General features: G+C 38.3%; 1 protein-coding gene and 1 long non-coding RNA gene across 3 annotated transcripts in view; one reads left to right on the forward strand and one right to left on the reverse strand.

The window, feature by feature from the left end:
• Positions 1 to 254: 254 nt before the first annotated feature.
• LOC103462431 (uncharacterized) lies at positions 255 to 4100 on the reverse strand. The gene is made up of 3 exons (XR_533345.2): positions 4032 to 4100; positions 3161 to 3277; positions 255 to 2496 (listed from the first exon to the last, which is right to left on the reverse strand). It is a non-coding gene; the product is annotated as an uncharacterized LOC103462431 (long non-coding RNA).
• Positions 4101 to 4258: 158 nt separating this feature from the next.
• The window catches only part of dagla (diacylglycerol lipase, alpha), a 39925-nt gene continuing 30277 nt past the window's right edge, over positions 4259 to 13906 (forward strand). The window contains exon 1 of one of the 2 annotated variants that reach the window (XM_008405219.2): positions 4259 to 5174. The gene's annotated coding sequence lies outside the window, so the exon portion shown is untranslated. The remainder of the gene's footprint in view (positions 5175 to 13906) is intronic. The other variant, XM_008405217.2, reaches the window with a different exon arrangement.

Below are 13906 nucleotides of genomic sequence, written 5' to 3' on the forward strand. Positions count from 1 at the left end.
TATATATATATATATATATATATATATATATATATATATATATAGTAAATAAACTTCTTTTGAACCTTGTCATGCATTTTAAGATAGTCACACATGTTTAGCCCAAAAATAGTTTTCATTCTTTTTTCATTCATTCCTGATTAGAGAATTTTTGCCGTCCTTGGATTTGCTGTAGGGCATAATGTTGACACGAAGAAGGCCTTAACACAGCTGACAAAGCATAAGGAAAAAAAAGAACAAAAGTAATCACTTTGCCTGGTTCACCGTCTTTAATAATGTAGATTTTCAAATTATTTTCTTTACAATTAAATGGTTGAGAGCAGAGGGGAGGGTGCATAAGGAAGTTATGTTAAAGTATATAAAAATATATATATCATATCCATCAGTATCATCATTACAGTCACCATGATAAATATCATCACTATCATAGCCATCAGTAACACCATACATTATTACATTATCTATGTATTTTAATCTGCTACAGCACATATGCTAAATGAGGACTCCTACTTGAATTATTGCATTTATACGCTTTTGAAATTATGAAAATAGGAATTTTCTTCTTCTACTACTTTTTTTTTTAAATACACTGTATAGTACAATGTAAGGTGACATTTTTGTACTGGCATACTATTTTTTTTATCATAATAGGGAAGTTGTGAATGTTTATGAATAACTTTTTTTCTAAACTGTGTTTAATTTATTTAAATTAAAGACCACCAGTGTGTGTATGTGTGTGAGAAGTATCTTTCTACTTTATAGTCAGTCTTGAGTTATGCAGTGCAAGCAGAAATTACTGTGAACAGCTGTACAGATTAATTTGTGCAGCAACAACAGTGTGTTTTTTCTCTCCCTGTGAATGAATTACGAGAGCAAACATACATGTAACTTTTATGCTCATGTAAATGTAAGATGCTTTTATGTTTCCTATATGGTTTATGCGTTCAACAACACAAGATGAGCAGAGGAAGGACATAAACAACTGATGTTTTGATAGCAGTCATTCAGTCTAACGTAACGGACATATACAGTGTCAAATGTTAGATGTAAACGAATTCAAATATCAAAAATGTTTTTGCTTGGAAATATGTGAAAGATTATAAGTTTGTGATATTATTTGACAGGAAAAAAAATATCTTCTTTATTCTACACCCCAAAAAAATATTTGATTCCATTTTCAGTCCTTTGCAGTCTTTATCATTACCCATGTCATGATTGTATTTTCTGATTGTAAAAAAAAAAAAAAAAGTGAAGTGATTTTAGATCTCTGTACATTAACACAGACTGTATTTTTGCTGAACTTAGTGAAGACATCTCAGCCCAGGAAAGGCATCTGTAACAACAGAGAATCAACCAAATTCTGGGTAAAAAAAACAACTAAACAACTAATGTCTTTACCTCAACATGAAATTGTTTTTACCTCTGTTGGCACATTCTTTACATATTAAATGCAATTTGCTTGTTTCCAGCCCAAAACTGATCAAAATCTATACTGTCAGCTTCTGTTTCCAAGCCCACATGATCACATCAAAGGTAAACTTTCACTAGAGCAGACTTTCACAGACTCAAATTAATCTCAATCTTTACGATTCACTATCTACCTTGTATTTAGTTTTTTTGGCCAAAACTTTCAGAACATTCTCCTTTCACCAACTCATTTACTTTGAAATCATAGAACTCAGACAGTCCAGGGAGATTATTGATAGAGAAAATGATTTTTTTCCCATGACTTTTAAGTAAAATAAACTGCAAGAATGCATAAATATCGAAAAGCTATCAATATTTATACAAACTGGAAAAAGTATTAAATTATACCACATTTAAAGAGTTCTGGCGGCTATGTAATGCAGTGTAGTTTTTTTTTTCTTTTTAAAAAATGTTCTAATTACATTTTATATGCAGTATTGTAGCAACTTCATGCATATAATAAGTATAGTTATGCTCCATATAAAGCCTTTATCAAACGTTACATAGGCTGATGCACTACACATGAAAGCAGGCCAAAAAAAAACAACCCCTAAATAAGACAAAGATAAAATAAGAAAATACACACAGATTGCTGTGTCTCCCCATCGCTCATCAAACCAGAAAAGTCTGTGAACCAGTCAACAATATTCTTATCTTAATTTGGTTTTAATTTCTTCTTGCCAGCAGCAGAACTCCCAGCAAAATGGCTCCTGCGGCGATAATGGCACCGCCAATAAGAAAAGGCTTGAGATGTTCCACAGAGTCTGTACCAGAGGCCTTGTCACCCGCTGCTGACTCAGCTTCTGCTGCTCCATCTTGAACAGAGGAGAAGCAGGGATTCTCGGGCTCAGGGGCTGCAGGGGCATGATCAGCCTTGCGTGGTGCTGCTGGCTCCTTCTTGTCCGCTTTGGATGCTGCCTTGGGTGCTGGAGCCCCTGCCTTGGCTTTGGCTTCCATGGATTCAGGGACACAGGTGTGGTGTGGTCTGGTCAGTAAGAGTCTTTACAAGGTCAGCTTTGAGCTGCTTCACTGGCGAAAAACAGCAAACAGACAGATTATCCTTTCCAATTAGCCCCCGTCATAATGCCATGTGCTCTGTTGCGAGTGGTTAGAATGAAATATGTATGAGGCCCTGATAGCCATGTGTGAGCCTGGAATGTGACCTTGGGAAAAATGGCATTGATGGGACTGCTTCAATGCCCATAGCAACATGAAAATGTTTATATTGGCCACAGCTGCTGTAACATAACCACCCTCTAAAACGGTGATCGCATTCAGAGCTGCTTCATGTGTTAAGATTTCTTTGGTGAATTCTTGTAATTTAGTAATGAAGGCAGGAGTGACAGTGCTAAGAGATGTACATCTAAATGAATCCTTGTTCTGTTGACCCTGACATGAGCAAGATGAAAAGTATTTAATATATTTCACTGCCTTGCCCTCGGTCTGACTGTAAAACCTAATGAGTCATATGTGCTATAAATGGATACCAAGATGGAGGAGAGCATCCACCGATGGAGGGAGAAATGAATGAAAAGCAAATCAGTGAAAATGGAGAGAAATAAATCAGGTCGAGAGAGATTGCATCACAACAGTTTGAATTTCACAAAATGCAGGCTAGAAGCATCCTAACAAAAAAAAAAAGGTTCCTGAATACTGCTGTGATACGGTCCAAGAGGAAAATGGATGTGCTTACCTTTCAAACAGTTAGGTTGAGATTATAACAATAAATGGATGGATGAAGAGGCAGAGCTCTGGAAGTTAAGATGTCCTTAACATGGGAAAATGAGCGACACCAGAGAGATGGAGGACACTGAAAGCAAGAGGGAGGGCAATGGGAGGAGAGCTGGATAGACTGGGATGTACCATCTGGTTGCTCAAAACAGGGGAGAGGGACTGACATGGTTCATTTTTCAAAAAACTTTATGGCAATGAGTATTATTTCTACCATGAAATAATGTGGATCTCACATATTATGCACATTTCACATATGAAAAATTAAAACAAGAATCTGCAGGGTAAGATAGATAGATAGATAGATAGATAGATAGATAGATAGATAGATAGATAGATAGATAGATAGATAGATAGATAGAWAGATAGATAGATAGATAGATAGATAGATAGATAGGAAGGCAGACAGACAGACAGAGACAGTGTTGGAATAAAAGAATAGGTAAGTGATGCTGAAAAAAATCCCATCACATTTCTGCTTTCTTCTTTTATGAATGTAATAACTCAGTTGAATATGTGTGTTGTTGCCTTTGAAGTTGCTGCTATCTTCCCTCTGTGATACAAAGAATCCTTCTATTCTATATTATTTTCTAATCACACACTTTGGTGGGTATATTGTTAAAATCTGTTGTCCTGACTTGTCAGATGTGACAGTCTCTAGATGGAGCACATCGGGCTCGCTGTGAATCAGCACCAACGAAATGTTTACTTTAATCTTTGGTAATGTACTGTAGCCTAATTCCCAAACACAAAGTATATTCCATGATTTCACATGTCTTTGTTTCTTAACGTTAACGCTTTTACGTTATTTTTTACGTAAAAACGTTTTTTACCTTGATTTTACGTAAAAACAAAAATCAGTTCTGTAAATTGATTTTCACATCAGTTGGTATCCTTCCTGCATCGCTATGTCGTCACTGTGGAAACGACAAACGCTGAAAAAACACCGCTATAGGTCATGGGCATGCGCAGAACTTTAAAAGGACGGTTTTGTTCCAGAAGGATGTCTTTTTGTCCTTCTTTTTTTTTTTTTTTTAAAGCAATTTACTGTCATATTTTTAATCATATCCTTCAGGAAAGACAGCTTGCCTTCTGACAAAAGAACAGAAAACCAACACATGTTGTCGGATCTTCCATAGGGTTTTCTGGATGACATCACAGAGGGGAGCGGCAATCCCTCAACACACACTACTCTATTTGAACCAGTTACCGCTCCCTGGTATCCACAAACCACTGGTGTCGCCATTTCTCCGCAAGATTCCCAAACTGTCCACAGTGAACGGTTCATAAAGCTAAACGTAAACTAGCCATTCACGGCGTTTACGCAGCTCTCCGCAGACGGGGAATAGCAAGTTAGTACGTATATTTCGTTGGGGAATATCTCAGGGGATGGGCTTGATTGTCGGAATAAGGCTGCCTCCGTTTTAGTCCGTGACAGGATTCGGGAGTTGTCCGGCTGATGGCACACTCAAGCCACTAAACTACACCACAAAAGCCCCGGAGAAGAGCTCGTCCCGGTCGTGAAAAAACGCAAGGGATTTTGTATCTTCCATCAAGCAGGAATCATCATGCCGAGCGCTGACGAAAGGGAATGGAAAATGATCCACGCTGCTCCGTGAAGAGCCGCAGCCGAAGACGTGTTGCAAATCAGGCGGAGGACCGAGCTGTCAGTTCCGAACGCCTTCGACACGGTTGTGTAATTAATTTGGCTGCTGGATGGTATGTGTCGGGTCTACCTGGCACCCGGTAGATAACCGAGGAGGCTCCGGGGCTTTGATGTGTTGTGGGGGTCCATTCATGTGTCGGTGGTTGCAATGACGTCTGCATGGTTATTTTATATCAAACGGTGAGACATTTCAAAATTCACCCTGCCTGACCGGTGATCCGGTGTGCGAACGAGCAGGACTGTCGGAAGGATATGGGAAAGAGAGCGGAACCGATGCAGTGGGTCTCGGCTAGGCATCGTCAAAACACAGGTGAGCGGCAGTAACACGATGACGATACTGAGCATTGTTGCGCTGCCTCTAGCTATGTGCACACACACGCACACACACACACACACGCGCACACACACACACACACACACACACGCAAGGCAGCACAGCAAGTAGTGTGACCCAGCTTTCAAACCGAGTTTCATGGCTGGTTGAAACAGATTTCTGTGCTCTTCTCCATGCCCTGCTGAATAGACTACAATGGACACTGATTCACAAAGATCGACTTGTTGGATTTACACATAAAAATGCTGCTGCACCCCAGAGCTGCAGTCAACCTTAACTTAAAGCGCATTCTTTAATTGTTTAAGTTGTAAAAGATACTGAAACATCAGCAGACTGCACCCCCCACCCGCTTATTTACAGCAAAACTTTAGCCTAGCTTAAAGTTTGTTCAAAACTGGTCAAGCAAGTGATGCTATTCCAATCTGGATCTGTAAAGATCCCATCTTTTTGCAACTTGTGTAGAGAATGTGTGGTCATTTCCCTGACAGGTTGTTCATGTATGTCTCTCATGCAGTGTTGGAGCATAGATGATTGTAGATCAATTGATTTTAGAGATGTACCAATCAATCAGCTTATTTTCCTTGGATCAGTTCCCTTTGATGATTGGGAGGTTTCATTTTATAAAATTGTAAATCCTCCCCCCCCACCCCCCCTTTTCTTCAGATTACAAAAATGACAGAACATACACTTTGAGTTTCATAAAAACAAGATATGAGGGTCATTTACTTTGATGTATAAATGAAAAAAATCTTGTAAATTATTTTTTGTTTTTTCTCTTGAAATCAAATTACTACGTCCCACAATAAAACCCGTAGCCAATAGCTTTGAAATGTTAGTTCTTAGAATAAAAAAAACCTGTAATTAGCAGGTCAGACCTCAAAATTAACCCGGTTAACTCTCTTTATCAAATCTACTAGTTAAATTCACTGGTATGTTAAAATTGATAGTTGCTTTACACAGAGAGCTTATGTTATACTGTATTTTTGGTTGTGGAAGCATGCAGTGATATAGGACTGAATACATACAGCGCACAATTTATATTGTATCAGTGTAAGGGAAGAAGGCATACGTTCTTGCTTTGTCAGTTTCTGACAAGGGGGTATTTCAGATGCCACTTCCTCTTGTGCTGCAAACCAGCTCCCACTTCTCACTAGTGGCTCATTAAAAGTGACGAACCGTGGCTTTCACAGTTAAGCAATCTCCATCCAAATGGCGTGATTCCTGAGGAACGCTGCTGCCTCACCAATACCACCAGTGAGGCAGGCAGGTCACAGTTGAAACTGATGACTTTATAAGCTCAAACTAAAGCAATCTTCCTAAATTAAGTTCAACACACGTTGGTGGATGTGGGATAAGTTCAGCGCACAACCGCTCATCCAGTTCACTGGCAACACAATGGACCTTAACAGACATTTTACCTAAATATACCAGTTATCTGCAGTCAATACGAATGTTGTGCAAGTGTTTGTGTATGGGGAGAAAATGGGAACAACCAGGTTCACTAAAACAGGCTGCACTTCTGTAGTAAAGTCACCGGAGCACAAACAGAAAACAACAACAAACCCCAAAATAATTTGAGGATGGATCTGAAAAAAAATCTGTCTATGATGTATTCTCAAAAGTTATAGTCATTATAATTTAGATTTTCTGTTTTACACAGCTGTAGTTAAAAGACTTAATCTCAAAGATTTTCTCATTCCTTATAGCCCTCTTGGACCACACTTTCTACTCCCAGCAGCAGAATGTTTGGAGCCAAACTGAGATTATTAGCCAGGTTCATCATTTACAGTTACAAACCTGAAAATGGCTTATGAATCAGGATTAATGCAGCGTATTTTAACACATTTTTTTTAATGACATCACTTTCTTGAAAAGGGAAAAGTTTAAAATCAAGTAGAACCTGAATGTCCTCTTTGCGGAACAATAAAAGCTGTTTCTATTCTACTGAATTGTATTGTATTCTATTTTAACTGACAATGAATTGGATTCGATTGGATTCCTCCACTATAGTGCCAGCAATAAATCAGGCAAAAAAAAACAAAGAAAAAAAAACATTTCTAGCTCAGCTAGAATGTCTTCAATCAGTAAACAAAACAGCGACTGATCATTATGGTTGATGACAACATTTTGTAGAATTCCTTGCAATTATTATAAAAGTCAAAACAATAAAATCATGTTTTGGGCTATATGCCTTTCACTGTATATAATCAGAGCCTCAAACAAGCACTTTAAAAATCCACTTAGCTACAGTAAAAAGGTTACTTAACTCCAAAAGTATGCAATATTTGCATACTTTTAAATGTAAAAGTAACGATTCAAATTATTTTCAGTTTTTGGGTTATTAAACGACAAAATCTGGTTCACTGTTAATATAATTGGATGACTATTAAAAAAACTATTGTTTAATCAGAATCACTGTTATTTGATGTGATCCTGGTGGTATTTACACAGAAGGAAACATAGGTCGGTCACTTCACAAAGTTATGTTATATAAGAAAGTCATTCGCTATTTTAAATTACGTCAAAAATTGTTACATCAAATATTACTTAATTTCTGTGTATACTTGGGGCTCTTTCTCTGAATACCTTGAAAGCCCTGACAACCTGCCACTGCTCATTAAATTAATCTGATTTAACAGGACCAAGCTCGGGTTTTTGTCTTCTCAGCTAATTAAAGACTGATCCTGCTCTGAAGACGAGGTAGCAGGCAGTAGATCAGCCGTTCAAGTGGTTCTTTTTCAGTGTTTGCTGCCTAAACAAATGCAAAGAAATCATGGCTCGTCCTTCTCGGGAGCCCCCTTAACTCCAAGCAGGTGTATAGTTGAGTGTGTGAAGTCGTGTTTCATCCGTAGATCAGAGATTAATAATTTTTTAGATCAACAAGTAGGTCAGTAAGCACAGGTGTAATGCAACTAAATATATTATCATTGCATGACAACTGATTAGTTGAGCTGTAACTCACCAGGCTGCAGTCAGTTCTTTAAACAGAAGTCATTTGAAATTTCTGTTGAGTTATAAACTAAAATACAAGAATTAATAGTTTTTCCCTTCGGTCATCACTATTGTTTTTTAGGTTTTCTTGGAAGGTTTTTGCATTTTTGTCCTTTCTTACCTCACATGGCTTTGATGGGGAATATCTTAGCCCATGTATACGATATTGGAATGGTTTTAAACATTGAATATAAAAGCGATATTGAACATTGATTCCAATAGGAAATTTGTGTTTTTAATAATTTTTGTTGCTGGAATATAAACATACCATGTTGTTCATGAGAGTTGAAGTAGTTTCTATACGGCTCAGGGATTGAGTACTGCATAGGCTAACTCGACTTTATCATTTACTAATGAAATGAATCCTCAGTTTGCTCTACTAAATGAGAGAAACAGATGGCGTTATTCACACTCTGCCAAAATGTTTTGGGGGAAAGAAATGCTATCGGCAATCATGTGATGTCATTGATCTTGAATAGAATTTCTCCAAGTGGGCAGATGCGACTAATCTTGCACAATACCATCAACTTTCTTTAATTAGTCTCAGCAGAAAAGCCTGTTTCTGTCAAATCCAAGTCTGTACTCTGACTTGGCCCTTCTTTCTTTTCCTGAGAGGAATTTGTTTTTGATGATTTATGCTAATTGTCCCTCCTAATTTTTCCAGTAGACACCTGAAGATCATGGGCCAAAAATGTTTAATATTTAGAACATTTCACATTTCCAGCCAATCGGAACTTGTTGGAAATTTGTGCAGTCCCTTTACTGATGGCTTTGTCAGCTTCTTGTCAGTCTCCCTGACCAGCTTTTGTCATTGTGTTTCCATAATTTTTCTAATTATTGACAACTCGGTTCAGTACATCTGTGGATTAACTTATTGATTAATATCTTTGTGCAATTTAAAACTTTTTTTTTTTACCCCTTTGTAGCATCCTTGGCTATGGCTATGGCTATAGCTATGTAGCTATGGCTTTAACCAAGGGATGCAAATTTTAGGAAAATTTGACCTAAAATGTTAATGAAAATCTGTACTCCTTTCAAAGACACTGCAAACTGCATTTCATGCTTTCCCTATAATGACCCAAATGAACCAAATTTTAAAATCTGCGGTAGGGTACAGAGGTAAGGGAACAAAAACAGTGATTACTGTGCATCTCAGACAAGGGATGCATATTCACAAGCAATTACAAGCACTATTAAAATGCACACATTTGCGTTAGTTAAAAATCATCTGTTATATCCCATAAGTTTGCATTTCTGTACTCTTTTACTTGTATTTCTTTTGAATACGATGAGTGGGTGAGACTCTGGAAAGTAGTTGCAGTAATTGTCAGTGTCAAGGTATGCCAATGTTTTAAAAAGTTTTGGCTCCAAGTATGATACAATGTTGTCATTCCACACCTAGGCTTTAAATTGCCAGATTTTATTAAAATACCACAGAAAGTGCGAGAGTGACCTGGGTTTTTATTAAATTTTTTTATTTTTAAAGATATTCTAGCTCTTTACCTCCCCCACTTTACTGAAATTATCCCACATTTAAGAAAGATTTGTTTGACAAAAGCACATCTCAAACCATGTGGACAGTCATGGTGTGGAAACTAAAGGAAAGCCACTCATCACTTTGAGTGGTGATGGGCAGGTCTGAATGCAGACTCTAACCAGAGCAGATAGACCCATTAGTTAACAAGATAAAGCAATATCAGTTAGTTTACTTATATTGCTCTTTAAAGAACTAAAAGGTAAAACAAAAAATTTTTACAAAATTTAGTGTTTTTTTTTAAATTTTTTAAATAAAATATCAGGTATATTTTATGGATAAGATTATTAACGTATTACGTTTTGATTGGTAGATGTTTTTGGGCAGATACTGTAAAATCATTGTATTTTTACTCAAGGTTGTCATTCTGTAAGAATTTCATCTCGACTCATGTCTACTGCAAACAAGTGTTTACATACTGCTTTTTAGTGATGATGCACACATAACTTTTTTCCAAACTGGTGTCTTTAACTTGTCTGTGTATATATCACAATCTGTAAATTGCAGAAATCTGTGAGCACCTGCATTGAAAAATATCAATAAGACATGAAAAATTCAACACTCTGCTGAAAACCTGTAGCTGCAGTGAAGTGTTGCATGGAGGGGGGGGAAGCAGCATTTTTTTGTTCTTGGTATTTGACCAGATAAAATCACAAATAAAGCCCTGCATGTTTGTGGGCAGCGTAGCACAGACAGGATGGCAGACCACATATGTTACCATCCTGACGCACAGTCGAATATACGCAAACACAACATTTATGCATGCACATGCAATCTCTGCTGCGCATACTATCACATCGACTGAAGGAAGAGAAAATGGAGTGGGAAGAGGTGAAAGGGATTGAGTGGGTGGTAGTGGGAGAAAAAGATGGAGAAAGAGGCAGAGGGAGAGTAGGAGTGAGTGGCACATGGCTTTCAGGCTAAAAAAAGATGAGCAGCACGCAACCAAAACCCGAATCTGGATTAGCTAGATAAGAAAGAGGAGGGGGTCGGGGGAAGGCTAGAGGGGGGGGAAATGTAGGTTTCCTCTGCACCAAAAATGGTGCAGATGCACATGCTCACTTTCATGCTCATAAATGTCCTCTAAAATATTGAATACTGAATGAGTGTGTGGGTAGGAGCGAGCGTGAGGATGGGAAGAAGGAAGATGCGAAAGAAAGAGGGTGAGATGTAGATAGGAGAGGGTGAGATTCTTTAGGATGGACAGAAAGCCGCTCTCGTGTGACACAATGGGGAGGGATGGGATAATTAGAGACGGCAGCAACAGAAGAGCGAACAGTGTGACAAATGCCAGAGAGAATCTTGATCTGAGCAGTGTGAAACTCTGACCCAGGCACAAAAGAGACAGACTGGAGCAGATGGATGGATGGCAGCGAGCAGAGGAGGTAGAGATTTGGGACAGCTCTATGCACACACATGCCAAACCAACATAACTTCAATGTTTTCTGCAGAGATTCTTAGTGGCCTGTCTGCCCAGCACTCGACAACATGCCAGGCCATTTTCAGCCTGCCTTTACCATCTCGAGCAGAAATTAGACTCGTAACGTTCTGTTATAACAATAAGATAGGCTGGTTGCAATACTGGGAAACAACTTCTCTTGATAAAAATGTGTTTTGAGATGCATCAAGCAACCAGAGATCAGAATTGGGTGATTTTCTCTGGTGATCATTAGGTTAGATGCTGAAAACACAGAAGTTGGTTTTCCGCTTTCATCAGTCTTGATGATTTACTCTGACACATCAATGGGAATACATAACAAAAAATAAATAAATAAATAAATAAAAAACCTTTGGGATGTGCTTTGGCGCATGAATTGGGATAATCTTGTAATCCTTTTATTTTCTGTTGGATTTAAAACTGTTTGTGCTATAGCCCTCAAGAATTAAAAAGCAGAAATTGGCAGATCAGAGTAAAAAGAAAACTGGAAATCTGAATCAGCCAGGAAAAGTGTGATCAGCTCTTCTGTGGTTATATTAAAATATGCAGTTGATCTTTATTTATTTGATTGTTTCAAGACATTGTAAGATACTACATGAGCTTTTTAATGGCTTATGAAGAAAGCTCAAATTTTGAGCCGTTTTCAAAATGTAAGTTTGAATAGATTAGAAAACAGGAAGTATTCAAGAGTTTCTATATCTCTGCTTGTTTGGCAGTCACTTAACAACTTGAAAGAGTTGCCCGTTTGTGAGGTATTAAAGGAACATGCATAAATTGCATCCACAACACCCACCAGCGCAGGCAAGTTCTCAACCTGTGGGGAAGCCGTGTATGGTCATGACCATACACGGTCCACTTCCACTTGAACGTGGAAGATGGATCAAAATCATGCTTCAGCAATGCCTGAAACCAGAACTGCGAACAGTAGACATCGTAAGCGGTCATTGCCAGGGGCTCACAAGTAAATTTAAATTGTTTATTTTTTTTTAGTTTTGCAAAAGCTACTACAGAACTTACACTTTAGTTATAGACACTTATAAGTACTTTTTTCATTTAGAAGTGGGTTAGTAGCCCTCAGCTACAACCAAATTTACATGTGTGGATTTAAGATAGTCACCACCAAAAACCAAAGGAAATGACAATGCATTTTGTTTAGCTGCAACTCGGTTTAAAACAAACTCCAGAACCACATTCTTACTGTTAACTGGACTCTTAACATTGGTTTAAGACGCATGGTGACCCAATTTCTTACGGCATTAAAATGTCAAAATGTCTGTGATTGAACTATCATTTTGCAGCATTTACTCACATTTAATTTTTTAATGATATTTAGTTTTAAGAGGTACATAAAAACATTCATAAGTACACACATTTAGAAATGTATAATTAGGCGTTACTTTCATGTTATTAGAGAAATTAGAGCCCAATACTTGGTAACAAGCGTAATCTTCTCATTCAACAAGCATATGTCTTGAGATTAGAATATTATAAAGCTCTTCTGTTCATCTGATCTTCCACATCCTTCAAAGTACACACTCGTGTGTCTCTGTTGTGATAGTGGATTTGTATTTGTCAGCTGTTTGTTTGTTTTCAAAACCAGTTTCTAAGATCTGCGTGTTTGGAAATGCTTGATGGACAGCTTGGGTGTTTACTTGCCGTGCATATTGAGGTGATAGATGAGCAGGTTACGCAGGTAGGGAGTGTGGTAAAAATAATGAGGCTGCGAGCAGCAGTCTGTGTGCCACAGCTTGTTCTTGATGCTGCTGTTGCTGCAGCAGGCTCGCTGTGAGATGGAGGAGTGGGAAACTAAAACACCAGCTGCTAGTCATACCAGATCAACCTACTTTGAACAAAACAAGGAATGGAAACCAGTGTTGGCCTCTGGTTTTAGATCCCGATCTAGTGTCATTGGCTCTCTCGGCACTGTGGTTTATTGCTCTATTTGGCCGTGTTTGCGTAGATATTTGAGCACTGAGAGCAGGGGAGTTCTCAATGCAATGCTTTGCAGCAATGGGAACTACATACATGTTTGCTGTTTACAACAAGCAGCTGAGAGATGTACATAGACGTTGTTTAAATAGAAATTAGATTTTTTATTTTTTTTGGCTTGATGTTTAAATGCAACCATCTTTCAAACAGTCTAGATAAGCCACAGCATACCTTGTCGTTGTTTATCTCTATCAGGGACAAAGCCATCGGGAAATACTGGGAGCCCTGGCATTGTTGTTGCTTCATTGTTACGTAGTCACGTGGGGATCGGCCTGGCACACAGGAGCACACTGTGTTTGGGGCACAAAACATTTGCTCACATGCAGCAATATATCCCAGCCTTTTCAAAATCACATATGTCATTTGGTTGCAGATGGAGACACTCAGGATGGGAGTTTTAGTTTGGATGACTCATGCCGAATGCATATCATAGCAGAGTCGAGAGCAGCAGTTTAGGATGGAAGTGTTTGCTTGCCAAGTAGAGCTACCATAGAGGGTCAGGCTCTGGACATTTAGATTTGGGTTTTTATGCAGACAGAAAGATGTGCTTTAGGCATAAGCACTGGCTTTATCCACTGCTTGAGGAGGAAGGTTCTTAATACAAAGTGAAACTTCAACTCATTATTAATATTGGGAAGCTTCTCCCCCACTCCCACTGCATCAATAATGAATTGGTTTTTAATTTTCACTGAACAGTACCAAGGAGACTCATGGAGCGAATCTTCAGTTGTTTGTGCAGGGGGTACATACAGGAGC

The sequence above is a fragment of the Poecilia reticulata genome, linkage group LG3, assembly GCF_000633615.1.
Source record: "Poecilia reticulata strain Guanapo linkage group LG3, Guppy_female_1.0+MT, whole genome shotgun sequence".
Taxonomy (NCBI): Eukaryota; Metazoa; Chordata; class Actinopteri; order Cyprinodontiformes; family Poeciliidae; genus Poecilia; species Poecilia reticulata.